This window comes from Euprymna scolopes, chromosome 30 (assembly GCF_053919585.1).
Source record: "Euprymna scolopes isolate OS-2025 chromosome 30, ASM5391958v1, whole genome shotgun sequence".
NCBI lineage: Eukaryota > Metazoa > Mollusca > Cephalopoda > Sepiida > Sepiolidae > Euprymna > Euprymna scolopes.
This window is the reverse complement of record NC_136511.1, coordinates 97,704,664-97,719,268: the sequence shown is the minus strand read 5'-3', so window position 1 is coordinate 97,719,268 and position 14,605 is coordinate 97,704,664. Positions and strand designations below refer to the sequence as shown.

The 14,605-nt window shown below is 38.4% G+C and overlaps 1 pseudogene; it reads right to left on the bottom strand.

The window, feature by feature from the left end:
* Positions 1–11,988: 11,988 nt before the first annotated feature.
* Positions 11,989–12,106, bottom strand: LOC145255063 (5S ribosomal RNA; annotated as a pseudogene).
* Positions 12,107–14,605: the final 2,499 nt, after the last annotated feature.

Sequence of the window (14,605 nt, the reverse complement as noted above, 5' to 3'; positions counted from 1 at the left end):
CATTTTCATTGCTAACCGCAGTAAGAAGAACGCATCTTAAGCTAAAGCCATTTTAATAACCAGTGTGTATCTTTGTTAGGCGTACTCCACGTAAGCCGAATTCATTATAATAAATCACTTCAAAGCACATACTGCTATTGTGAAAATTGTGTGAAAATAATATGACTGAAGTTATGGGATTAGAACATTTAATTTATTTTTCTATGAATATTTTGTGACGAACATAGAAAGTTATCAAAGAAATGATCTCCTGTGTCATTCGTTGGAAGAAGCGACAAAGAAAACATTCGTATGTGTTTTCTATTTGAAAAGACCTCTATGCATATTTTAGGTTTTTATCAACAAATCTGATGCTTTGAGATAAAAAAAAATGGCCGCCACTAACAACCAGTCAATTGGCGTTAAACATCTGCTTAACCATCGGAGTTTTCACCTTCGGATTTGCGAATAATTTGACTCTTCTATGGAAGCAACGTTGCAAAAGTCGGAAAAAGTTTTGGTATGAAGCTGTAGCAACTGAATCGTGAATGATTCCTACGAATGCTAAAAAGTAAATGGTTCTAATTTCTTTCCTTCTCTACTTCATTAGAATTCGCTTTCTCTCTTCCAAAGCAAGGAAGCTTTAACAGGAACGTGTGAATTCAAAATAATTTCAAATAACGAAAATTGTTTCAAACTCTAAAAGTAACACGTCTATGTGAATGTAATAAGACAGGGCAAACTTCGCAAATTCTATAAGACCTGATCAGCAAAATCAGTTTTCTCCATACTTCACTTGCATGATGCCTAACACTTCTTCCGGCCTTTGACCGGAGGTGAAAAGCATACAATGACTCTATATACCAACATTATTCGTCTCAGGCGTACACTTACATGCTAGGCGAACAGAAATGAATTGCTACTTAGAGCTATACACGAAGTAACAAGGTAAACCAATACACATACATAAAGAATGCCACGCTGCCAAATACTCTCATAATACTTACACATGCATATTCATATTATGGACATATCGGTCTACACATTTCTAAACCTTGTGATTACTAATTCAACTTTCTACACCAAACATGCCTTTGTATGAATGACTTAAAATACCTTATATTCGGATCTCTTGTATGAAAATGTTTCGTTATAAAAGTTCGTTTTTCTCTAATTTACATCTACAAAACATTGTTTCATTTTTTAGGTAGCAATTGCTATCTAGTGACTCTTCTATTTACTGTACTTTACTTTATTTTCATTTCATTATGCCAACACACACAGACACACACACACACACACACACACGCACACACACACACACACACATATATATATATATATATATATATATATATATATATATATATATATATCACCACACTGATGAGCTGTGATACAGCGAAACAGCATTGTATGTGGATGATAATAAATGCTCGTTATCTTGGGTTAAGCATATCGGGGAACGAAATATCAAACTGCCGTTAGCATAAAAAGCGATAGTCTTTGTGTAAACAAATGGAGCTTAGGTCGTTTGGACATTGTAATTTCGCGTACCCAGCAGCAGTCAAATAGAGAAATGGTGAGAAGCGCTGACTGTCGCCTGAACGGTCGAGTTTCAATCCTGGCTTGAGATAGTTGCTGGTCTAACCGCCCCCCTCTCTCTCTCTCTCTCTCTCTCTCTCTCTCTCTCTCTCTCTTGCACTCCAAAAATAAAGAGGGAGATCTTGGCAGCTTATCCGCTACGTGTTTATGGTAACTTCCTGCCTGACGTAGTATCCTGACACGTAATTCTAATCCTAAATTTTCGAATGACATTTTTCGCTATTGTTTTGACATTATTGTTACACTCTCAAAACTATTGCTACAAAATAAAACTAGAATACGTTTTCTTCACTTAGCAATATACAAGTAAGATATACAATTTATTTCTTTTTAGCAGAGATACCCGGCGTTTCCCCGGTGGAAGAATAATATATGATTAGTGTTTAAAACATCATGTTCAACTAATCCGGCTCAAATAAACTTTGGCGATATACTGTTTATCTAATTTGAATCATTCTGAACTCATTTCGTTTTCATGAAGTGTTTCAGTAAAAGCTCATTTCTATGTGATTTTCTGTCGGGAACACCCCCACTCCCACCCAGTCACGTTTTTCGTTTTCTGCTGATGAATGTAAATAGGGCCGTTTGCTTTATTGCATAAAACTCCTGACACTTAGACCGCATCACATAGACTAATGACGTCACTGTTGACGTCAGAAGCATCTTTCAAATAAGACGTTTATTTACAAATTGTACAAATTCAAAATGAAAATTACACGTTTTAGACTTAACTAAACGACTATAAAATAAGTTGAAATATATTTTATCAAAAATTCAAAACACAAGCAGACATACAGAGAAAGTGCTGCTTATATCATAAGTGAATTAGTTTCCTCAAGCCTAGAAATAACTCACAGTATTATTGATATGCATGAATGAAATATTATTGATATAAATACATTAGAAGTAAATCTTATTTCCTTTTTATATATGGCAAGCGCGAACACAGACCTCACAATATTTTTGGTATGAATGAATTAAATGTAAAACATATTTTACTTAAAAAGCTAAAACTACTATCAATAATTTCCCCCACTCTTTATCTGTGTCTAAACCTAAATGTAGATTCCATGAACAAAGCTTCTTCCTCAGAACTGCACGCCTGTGAAACTCTCTTCTGTTTCCCTGCTTTCCAGATGATCACAATATGATCGTCTTTAAGTCCAACGTGAACAAGTTCTTGATGAACCATCCCCTTAAATAATCCAATTTACCAAACTTCCCCTACTAGCAATTACTAAGATATTGTCTCAATGACTACCGCACACTCATTAACCTTTATTTTTGAGAGACTTCCGAGCTTTGATAAGTGGTGACTCCTTTGTAAGAAAACAAAAACAAAAAAAAACAATAAAAAAAATAAAAATAAAAATAAACAATATGTTGATGTTCTATATATATTTATAGTTTTTTTTTTGTTGTTTTTCATTCATTTAAGAATTCCTAGTTACAAACAGCATTATTTTATGACTCCTTAGTTTTTAAATGAAAACGTAATATCTGCACGTTGAGTAGATGCTATTGTGATGACTGAGATATTTCTAGTTAAGAGTAGGATAGACAATTTTAATTATTTGGGATCAAGGCTGACCAACGATATCTATTATCCCACATTTTTCATTGGCCTTGTACCTAATTTGTTCATTTTGTAGGGTTTTTATTAATATTTTGTGCAAATAAATATTTCAAAACATAGTATCTGTTTTTCATAACCTCAGCGCCATTTGATACCGGAAGTTTTCATATAATTATCTCTCTTGAAAACGAAATGCTGAAATGATACTAAAAGAGCTATTGTTTTTGTTGTTTTTTTTTTTTAATAAAATCTTTTAAATATATTTTATTAATCATGATAAAACTATTAGAGATTAACATTATTATTATTATTATTATTATTATTATTATTATTATTATTATTATTATTATTATTATTATTATTATTATTTGTTGATACCAATTATAAAATGCATATAACATAATATTAATTTTTTAGAAACTTAAAGAAAAATGCATTTGCAATTGAGCCGTATAGAGCATTAGAGTTTTTTTATAGAGAGTTTGAGAATCGATATATATATATATATATATATATATATATATATATATATATATATATATATATATATATATATATATATATATACGGTTGGGGCGGTCTCGGTTGGCACCGTATATAAACGATTTCATTCATTCAGATTTCATAATTACTATTTATTTATGTTGAGATATTACCCCTTATAATCCTTGACTTGCCCAACTGCATCCCATAGATTGATGACATCATCACAAAGATTGGTAACGTCAAGTGTAGATATTCGTTTACCAAAAATTTAAAGTATGGACAAATAGAGAGCACTGATAAGTGGATTTGACGAATCTTTTGATAAATTTATATTCCATAATCTTTCTGGAATTTCTGTGCAACATGTTTAAAATCACATAATTCCAGTGAATAGCAAACGGTTTAGTTTATCTAGCTGTATCTATTTTTAAATATTGTTGGCTGCTTGTTTAACTTCGGTGATCTGACGAGAATCGCAGTCAATGTGACATAGCGGATTTTATCGGAATGTTGATGCAATGCGACGAGGCGATCTACTTATAACGTTACTAGGCGACATATTTCAAACATTAGAAGACGGCGTATTTGCAACGTTACAAAACAAGGTAATCGATACATTGTGACGGCTGAATCGCCAAGTGATTTTTACGAACGCTAAAAAGTAAATGCATCTAATTGCTTACCTCTTTCACCGATTCATTTCAATACACTCTTTTCGTCACTTCCCAAAGTAAGTTTTACAGGCACGTGTTAACTCAAAGTATGTTCAACCAATGAAAATCGTTTCATTCCTCTCACGCACCCTCCAAAAAAAGTATCACGTCTATGCAAAAATAATAAGCCAACAAAGAGAATTCTCAAGCCGGTACACCTTGAACAAGATCCCAGAATACGCACATCTGTATATATTCTTCATTTGCTTCCTTCGCTAAACCACAACTTTTATAAATGATCTATGTTAATAGTTGGTGTGGGTTTTTGGTTAAACCTAAAGACGTCATCGTCGTCTAAAAATGACTCTGTCAACGCTAGGGACCACGCTACAAAATTAAGAGACACTGTATTTGCAACGTTAAAACGCACTGTTATTGCAACATTATGCGGTAAAGAAAAGCATATAAAAAATATTCAGCAATTAAATATTGCATAAGAGTCGCAACTTTTAAATTAAAAAATAATCTTAAAAAGAGTCAAATTAATAGGATTTAAGTTTGAACCAAATAAATAAGTTGCCATTTACATTGCTACGACTTTGTTCTTAGTTCGCGTTGGTTACCTGTTGACAATGCACTAGCTCCACCCACCGTTGAGGTTTAAGAGAAAATTACAAGTCGCCGGAAGGATAACTTCTTCTATTCAACTACCTGGTACAAACAAAGTATGAAAAAGATAAGCAAGTCGAGAACTTTATGTATCGAAATGTTGACATAGTTTTTTTTTTGTTGTTTTTTATGATAAAGTAACCGCTTATCAAGACCCGGAGGCCACTCAAGGAAACAGGTTTGAGTGTTAAGAGAGACAATATCATGATGATCGGTGATTGTGGAACTTGTGTAGAAATTGGTTATTTAAGAGGTCGGCACAACAAGAAAGTATTTATTGAAACAAGAATGTAGTAGGCAAAACAAACAAAAAAAATACAACTAAAAACAGACGGAACAAAAACTCGCTTCTCGCAGACACGTGGGTCGTAACAAGCACAATCTACTCCTCAGAATCACCTACACACAATCTGCAGAACGCTCCCTCTCCTTCCCGTGTCCTGCTTTTATAGCGGCCGGGAACGACATATTTGCATAATTGCGCAAGAGCAGACGTGATTCAACGATAATTACATTGGGTAAACGCTAATAAAAGCCCATGGACGCCATCTTGGAACTCTCTCTTTCGCTCAGCCCAAAACAGACGTATCCGAGGTAAGCTCTCTATTTCTCATTTTGGTTACTGCTAATTCTGCTACAGTTGGATTTGAAAATGGCCATGTTATAGTCAACTGGGAAGCAGCTTCGTGGCATTTGGTGTTCCACAGATGGGGAAACGCATTGCTAATGGAATTTTCGTTTAGTTTTAGGCACAGTGTTTGTCGTGAATAGTATACAGCGAGGGTGGGGATATAGATTAAAGCTTAGTCGAGCACCTGCCATGAAAATAACGATGGAGCAGCGATGGGTTCGCAACGTCTCTTCTATGAGAAGGGTGTAGCAGGGGAGAGAAAATATCGCTCACTAGATTTCGATATTGATTTGGTATCCTGTCCAGGCCGAACATTGTGTAATCTGAGCCTTGGACATTTCACGCACGTTTTCTAACGCTTTATGTTGGCAGAGCGAGCCTGGTTTGGAGTCTAAGATCAGGAGGATTATTGAGAACATTAAATTCAGTCGATTACTGCCTGTAGCTTAAACTCCTTTCTGTGTTACTTGCATTGACGCATGCATTTGCCTAAACTAATAAAAACTAATAAAAACAAATAAAAACAGATAAAAACAAATAAAAACAAATAAAAACAAATAAAAACACTCTACGCAAATCAGACGCATTTTTTCTGAAGTTATAAAAATTGCTGCTTTCATCCACCCTGAATGCATAAAAGCCAGATTTTTTTTCAATAAACAGTTGAGCCAAAATCCACAACAAAGTTAACATCTATTTTTCCTCAGCACCCCTCCCTCCCTTACTCTTGTGTCGGGCTTCGTGTAGCTATCTTAATTCATGCATACACACAGTCATAACCCGACGCTGATACTAACGCACACGTATACACGCAACTCATTGACTGTCCTCATTATCGTATGCTCGTCAAAAGCAATGTATAAAATTGAAATATTCCTAACGCGTAAATTAATTACACATGTAACTTCTCGCTTGTGAATGGTCAACAGATCAATAGAATAAATGTCTTTATACATGCATGCGTAGGTGCTGCGTTTTACTGTTGTTGTTTTTTGTTGTTTTTTGTTGTTTTTGTCTCTGCATCGTCGCTTCTTCGTCGTCTTCCCATGTATGGACCGTGATCCTCTCGTGAATATTGACTGACTCATCTGTTTAGCTAGACAAACAAAACTCATGCATGAAACATAATCGAGAATTTTGCTGAGTTTTAAAAGGTTTTATTGGAAAGGGGAAATTTATTCATGGGGAAAGAAACTATTTAAAATTAATACTTTCTTAACTTGTTTTTGTAACTTGGAAATTAAGAGACACAGTCGGGCAAAGCAATCGGTAACTTCTATCTTAAATCACTCAAATCATTTTGGCGTCCCGTTCACTTAACTTCCAATGAGACTGACGATATGTAACGTCATCTCCTCATATCATTCGACGCCTGTTTTATCTCTAACCTGTAATCGCGCTTCAATCGCGCCACCTGCCTCTGTGTACATTTTTGTTTGCCGCCAGATTATCCTGACATGTACTAATCTGACACTCGCCAAAATTCACGTTAGCTAATTCAATCGCTATCAAATAGTATAGGGCCTCAGTATATAATACTTCGAACAATCTAATTTTGAAAACCGTGTAAGCGAATGAACGATCCGCATTATTAATATGTTTTCATAAAAGTTTTTCGATTAAAGTTTTAGTAAACCAAACAGCAGTCACCAATATGAAGTTATGACCTTCACCTTCACCGAGGTGCACGATTTATATGATCTTCACCGAGGTGCGCGACTTGACACACACAAAAAAAACAGCCTCTTAATCACCTGCTAACGCACGCGTCACTGTAACGTCCAATGACAACAACAACAACCTTCTCACTCGACCTGCCTTTTATACCACTATCTCAATCCCTTCTCTTGCGCATGCGCCTATAGATTCCTGACAACCTCGAGGCTTCCGCTTATAAAAACCCAAGTTTTGTTGTCGCGCATGCCTATACAAGGCACAAACACGTAGACGTTTGTTGTGTTGGTAAGTACTACACTCCCCCCTGATCTGATGATCACATAGAGTGCACTCCGGGGGTGGCCTCTTAGTTCGTTGGCTTCTGCGAAGGGTGGTATTTACACTCTCGGATTCAGGTTCTGCTTCTGGTTCTGGTTCTGGTTCTGGGTGTGGTTCTCATTCTAGTTCTGATCCTGCCTGATCAGACGAACTACAACTACCACTCTCTTGCTCGGTGACCTCATTTATCAGCAGCTCATCATCTGATGATTCATCGCTCTCTGTAGTTGTGGGATGTACTTCACTAGCTGGGCGAAGATCGCGCACATGGCGTGGGGTTCCGTCAACAAGGACCGACTGCTGGCTGACCACTCCAGATATTCGTCCTCGCTTGAACTTGGTGGTGCACCGGTTTCCAGGGGGTCTAACCCAAACTGGATCCCCTACCTTGTATTTGTTATGACTCCTCGTCGATTGGTTGGACAGTGTCAATGCCCTTTATCCTAACACGGTATTTGTGTATGGCATTGGCCGGTGCTGTTGTTAGTGTCTTCCCATCCTTTGGTGTGATGTTATACCAATACGTGGCCTCCATAATGGTGCATTGCTTTCTGGTAGCAATTCTCTTGATGCTGCGATGGCTACTCTCAGCAATGCCATTCCCTGATGGCACATGAGCACATCGCAGTCGTAGTCGGACACCCCACTCATTCAACAACTGCCGAACTTGGTGGCTACAAAAAGCAGCATCGTTGTCCGTCAATATCTCTTCCGGCGCACCTCGCTCAGAAAAGATAGATGACAGTTGGCGGACAACATTCGCTGAGTCCTGCCTGGTCATTTGCCGCCACACCGCAAAATGAGTGGGTCCACAGTCGATAAGGGTTAGAAAGGGCTTACCACTGTAATGGGTAATATCCGTCGCTAATCGTTGCCACACATGCTCAACTTCCAATCGCCCCTTCTGCCATTGCTCAGGTGCAGGATCGATAGACTGGCATGCCTCACAGTGCTTGATGATCTGCCTGACATCCGCCCTTGTCACTGCCGGGTCCACACGCCTCGCAAAATACAAAGTTCTTTTGATACCTGGATGTCCACTCTGCACATGAATTCTTTGTATTTGGCATGAGCTAATCGCGCCAACTGCGCAAGATCGGGCAGCGAATTCCACGCCTGTCTTCACAGCTTCATACCATTTGTGAGGCACACGGGTTAGTTGGTCTGCACGATTACAGTGTGATGCCACGAGCGTTACACTCACCGACAGATCATACTCCGATACCAGACTCTTCAGGATGTTTAGCCTCCGCCGGATTAACATCTCACTGGCTGCCTTAGTGCAGACTCTTGTTCGTCCTGAAAGAGTGTCGGACACCCAGTGGTAGACGCAGAGAGAATCCGTGTACAAGTGTAACTTCTTCGACTGCCATTGCAGTGCCAGATTTAAACCCTTCACAACAGCATTCAGTTCCGCCAGGTTGATGTGCTCCAATAACACTCCCAATGCCAAAGAACTAACGTCAACCCACACATTCACAGTGTCCCCATCGACACACCATTCTCCACGGGCAGGGTCCTTCTTGTCAACTCTCTCTAGGGTTTCCGTCGTTATCAGAGTTAGAAGAGCATCATCAGATACATCATCCCAACCTGTAGTTACTAAACTTGCCCTGCGTTTGATGACGCCCACAGCTGCTCGGAGTCAGCCACACGCTGGTAAGTGACCAATAAGTTTCCCACACAAGGAAAAAATAGTCCGCCGCGTAATAACATCAGGAATGTTTGGAATCTCACTGCCACGCTTCCATCGTAAGGTACCGTCTTTCCCGCAAACGTCCAATCCTAATACCCGTGCTCCATCCCTCAGACGTTCGGGATCCTTGCACTCCAACCCGAATTGAGCTAACTTTTCTCTGACGTGCGACGCAGATTGTACGTCTTCATTGACGTACACATCATCAATATAGGCCGATGTTGCGTCCTCAGTGGTCTTTTCCTGGAACAACACTGCATTTACGATGGTCTTCATGATTTGCGGTGCCATATTCAGCCCAAAGCCAAGCCGAGTAAGGCAGTATCTCTGATCCCGGAACCACACTGTCTGGAACGGCCACAATGTCTCATCCACTCGCACCTGCAAATAAGCCTTCCGCAAGTCTACTATAGACACATTGGAGCCCTTCTGGCGCCATTCTCTCAGCTTGCTGGCGCACACGTCAGCATCGGCAGTGTACGTCTCAATGTATCTATTGAGTTCACGATAGTCCAGCACCGGACGAACTTTTGATTTGTTATGCTGGACTACCGCCATTAAGGGAATCAGACCCTTGAGTGGTCCCAGCTTGTTGGGGTAGGGGATCAGCCATCCATTTTTTGAATTTTCCAATACATCGGTAAACACTGCATGTTTTTCGAGCTGAATAAACATGTTACATTGAATAAAAACGCAAAAAATATATCCAGTTCGGTAGAAAAGTAACTTATCTTGCCTTTGATAATAGTTATTAGTTATATATTTGTTTTTGACAACTTTTTCGAATCTATGTGTACAGTAATACAAACCCTAACGTTTTATTAATTTTTTTCTCATACAGCACAAAAATAGGTTAGGGTTTTGCCGATTGGCCGAAATAGCTTATGACCTTCACCTTCACCGAGGTGCACGATTTATATGATCTTCACCGAGGTGCGCGACTTGACACACACAAAACAGCCTCTTAATCACCTGCTAACGCACGCGTCACTGTAACGTCCAATGACAACAACAACATCCTTCTCACTCGACCTGCCTTTTATACCACTATCTCAATCCCTTCTCTTGCGCATGCGCCTGTAGATTCCTGACAACCTCGAGGCTTCCGCTTATAAAAACCCAAGTTTTGTTGTCGCGCATGCCTATACAAGGCACAAACATGTGGGCATTTGTTGTGTTGGTATGTACTACACTTAATCGGCGTCAAATTGCTGTAAACATCGGGATTCTACTTTTATATGTTGACTTCATGATTATTCAATTTATCAGCGATCAATCAAGGTTGATTAGGATCCTATAACGACAATCTTAGGTTTTTAAGAATAAGAAGGGTGTGGTCGATTGAGCTTCAATATATGGCCCCCCCTCCTGCAAAACATTCGCAAAAAATACTTGTTAAGCTGCATAAACTGTCAACAGTTTCCCTTATTTTCTGTCTGTGCCTAAAACTAAACGAAAATTCCATGAGCAACGTGTCTTTCCTAGAACTGTCTGTCTGTGCAACACAATAATGTGGTCCTGCTTCCCAACTAATTATAACATGGTCTTTTTCAAGTCTAATGTAAATTAGTTCTTGTTGAGCGGTCCTCTTAAATAATTAAACCCTACCCAAATCCCACCATTACTGATCATCACAGTGTTGTCTCACTGGCTACCCGACACTCGTTAACCCTTATCCTCGAGTGGCCTTTGGGTCGTAATAAGTGGTGACTATATAATCTATGTGCAGGTACGTAGACACATCTAAAAGTTCTATTTCAAAATTAAGCTTCATGGGCGGAGTCTTTGATATAGATGCTTGAATGAATCAAAAACGTGTCCATTCAATATGCGTGTTAAAGATTTTTTTCTTTTGATTTTTTTGTTTTTTTTTGTTTTGTTTTGTTTTTAGAACCAGAATTATATATAATCTTTATCTTTGGGGAATGTCAATTTAATGACGTCATTGTTGTCAGCGATGTTATTGTTTTGACCTTTAAAAATCTGTAACCATACAAAAAAAAAACGTTTTTTTCAACGAGTGCTTTCATTCTGTCATCTAGCCAAGGAGTGACTATTTACTTCCCACCCATTGTACGCGTGAGGTGGGGCACAAACCAACTGGGACGAGGAAGGGTCTGGTAAAAGGATTGATTCATCAACGCTCTGCAGTTCATCTTAAAGGTCTCATTTTGTTAGAAGACACAATAGGTGTCAGTGCGCCTACGCAAAAAATTCATACTAAGGCAAGGTTTGTGCAATCACAACCGCACTTCTAAATAAAGGAAATAAAAAAAACGAGGGGAAAAACTGGTTCATTTCGGAGTTTTTTCTTCCAGATTCATAAGCAAGGCGTATGCGTTTACTGTATGTTCATTCCTTGAAACGACAATGACCACCTAATGGAGGAGTGATGGATGACTCACGCTAAACTATGTAGTAAGTGTTGCCTAATCACTAGAGATGTGACAACAGCATATTCTTTTCATTCTTTTGACTCACGAGTATATATTCGACACAATAGAGACAGTTAATCAACCGAGAACCACATCAGTCTATATAAAAACATATAAGATATTAACGAGTCACGAGTCAATACAATGAAAAGAATATGCTGCTGTCACAGCTCTACTAATCATTAACTCCGCATCTCTTGGGTCAGCATTGCTTGATTTCAAAGACAAGGACAAGTTCAGGACGATTGAAAACAATGCCAAGATACATACAGCACCTGGTATTCCAAAATGGTCACCCATTTTAGTACGAACCAATCTCAACGGTGCTTAACTTCGGTGATCTAACGGGAACCGGTGTGTCACCGTAATTATGCCCTATATGTCCTACAATTTAAGCCATACTTGGATGGATGATATATCGGTTCATACCTTTTTCAATGGTATTAATGGAAATGATGCAGTATCCTCAACAGAACTAGAACTCAGCATGCTGAATCCACAGTTCGCTAAGCTTAACCCTGACCTTCACCCACAATTTGCTAATTCAAACCTAAGCAATCAGCAACCTTAGTGACGTGCAATATGGTTTCCGTTCTGCTTGATCTAGAGAAGATGTGCTTACAGTAATATCTCATAGGATTAGTAAATCTCTCGACGGAGGCTTCCTCTCTAGGGCAATTGCTCTTGACATATCAAAGGCCTTTGATAAGGTATGGCATAAAGGTCTACTTCACAAGATCCCCAGTTATGGTATATCTGAAAATGTCTTCTCAATTATTAAATCATTTCTCTCTGATAGGTTCATAAGAGTAGTGGTTGATGAGCAGAAATCAGAAACTCTTAGTATTAATGCTGGAGTCCCTTACGGGTCCATCCCGGGCCCAACTCTCTTCCTGATCTACATTAATGATCTTCCAAATCATACCCTTGCATCATTTGTAGACATTTATGCTGACGACACTACAATCTATGGTAGCACATCAAAGACCGTAAATGACATAGTTCTCTCTGATTCTCTTTCCTCTGATCTTGAGCACGTGGTACAATAGAGAAAAGGGTATCTGGTTATTTTAATGCATCTAAAACCAAGCTTCTATCTCTACATCATCTACGCTCTAATACCAATCTGGCATCAATTGAAATGCATGGCTTTCGTCTTGGGAAGGCTTCATGTTTTGACAAGCTTCTGGGCTTGACCTTTACTCCTGACCTAGAACACGTATATACAATCCATTGCCAAGGTCGCTGGAAAAATGGCGGGATCCTTCTATCGCTCCAGTAGATATCTCGCTTCTGATGCAATTCTTTACCTATATAAAAGCCAGTTACGGCCAACAATGGAGTACTGTTGCCACATCTGGGCAGGAGCAGCTTATTCTGCCTTGACAGAGTTCAAAATAGACTTTGTAGATTAGTAGGGGTGCCCTCTTTTCTTTTCAACCTCTTACCCACAGAAGAGACGTTGCGAGCTTGTCTCTGCTTTATCGTTATTTTCATGGCAAGTGCTTATCTGAGCTTCAATCTATAGTCCCCCCTCGCCAAACTTTCACAAAAAACACTCGTCTGGCCGAAACCACTATCAATAATTTCACACACTCCTAGTCTTTGCCTAGATCTAAATGTAGATTCCATGAACAAAGCTTCTTTCTTAGAATTGCACGCCTGTGGAACTCTATTCCGATTGTCTACTGTCCAGCTGACTACAATTTTTTGATGAACCGTCACCCTAAGTAATCCAATTTACAAAATGTCCATTATTTATGTTTACTAATTTATACCCATTAACCCTTATCCTCGCGTGGCCTCCGGGTCTTGATAAGTGGTAATTTCTGAGTAAAAAAAAACCCTAACCCTATCTCACAGTTTTATAATCCAAACCCTTACCCTAACACACGGTTTGCTAATCCAAACCATAACCTGACCCACAGTTCTCTAACCTGAATCCTGGTGCCACACTACTCCCATATCCTTAATTAAAATGGTGATAAATGTGTTTTCTGGTCTCGATTATTTCTTCACATTATAAACGTCATCTATCAACTGTCATGCAGAACAGAAATTACAAATGGAGATAAAATTTGTCACCATACCCGAATTTACTCGTTTTATGCTGTAAATGATGCAATTAACTTGTGGTGTGGTCCTTGCTTTGGTTGAAGCCACCTACAACGACGATAGCCATACTAACAATTAGAGTAAATTCGAGTATAAAATTGTGTTTTAGCGAAACAAGAAAATAAAGGATATATATGAAACGTGCTACGTACATATTAAAATGGAAAGAAATTAAACATTAAGAGGAGGGTCACCAGTTAGTAACTGCTACCGAAAACATAAATGGAGTTTTGTAAATGAAAAATGGAGAAAAGTAAAATTTTATTACAAAACATTTTTACACAAGAGATAAAAAAAAAACAAGTTATTTTCAATTACGAAAATGTTCATAGTGCAAACATGTGTTTGGTAATAAAAGTTCACCAAATAGTCACAAGGCTTAGAAATACTCATAATATGAATATATGCGCATGTAAGTAATATGTGTATGCGAGTATTTGGAAGCGTGGCAATGTGCATGTATGTACGTTGGTTTACCTTGTTCTTCTTAGTTCGTGTGAATAAGTAGTTTGTTAGTGTGTATGAATGTGCACAAGTGATGAAAAATGCTGTTATGTGAGTCACTGAGTCCTGTTCCATCTCCTCCAATCAAAGATCATAGAAGGGGTGTTGAGTAGACACCTTGAGTTTAGTTCAATGTGTGCCGGTTTGAGAATTTTAGAGGAAACTTATTGTAATAATTTTGCAAAAACTTATTTAGTCAATGTTCTAAGAATTTCTTACTATTTTCGCAAAAACCTTTGGTGTTTGGAACGATTTTCATTG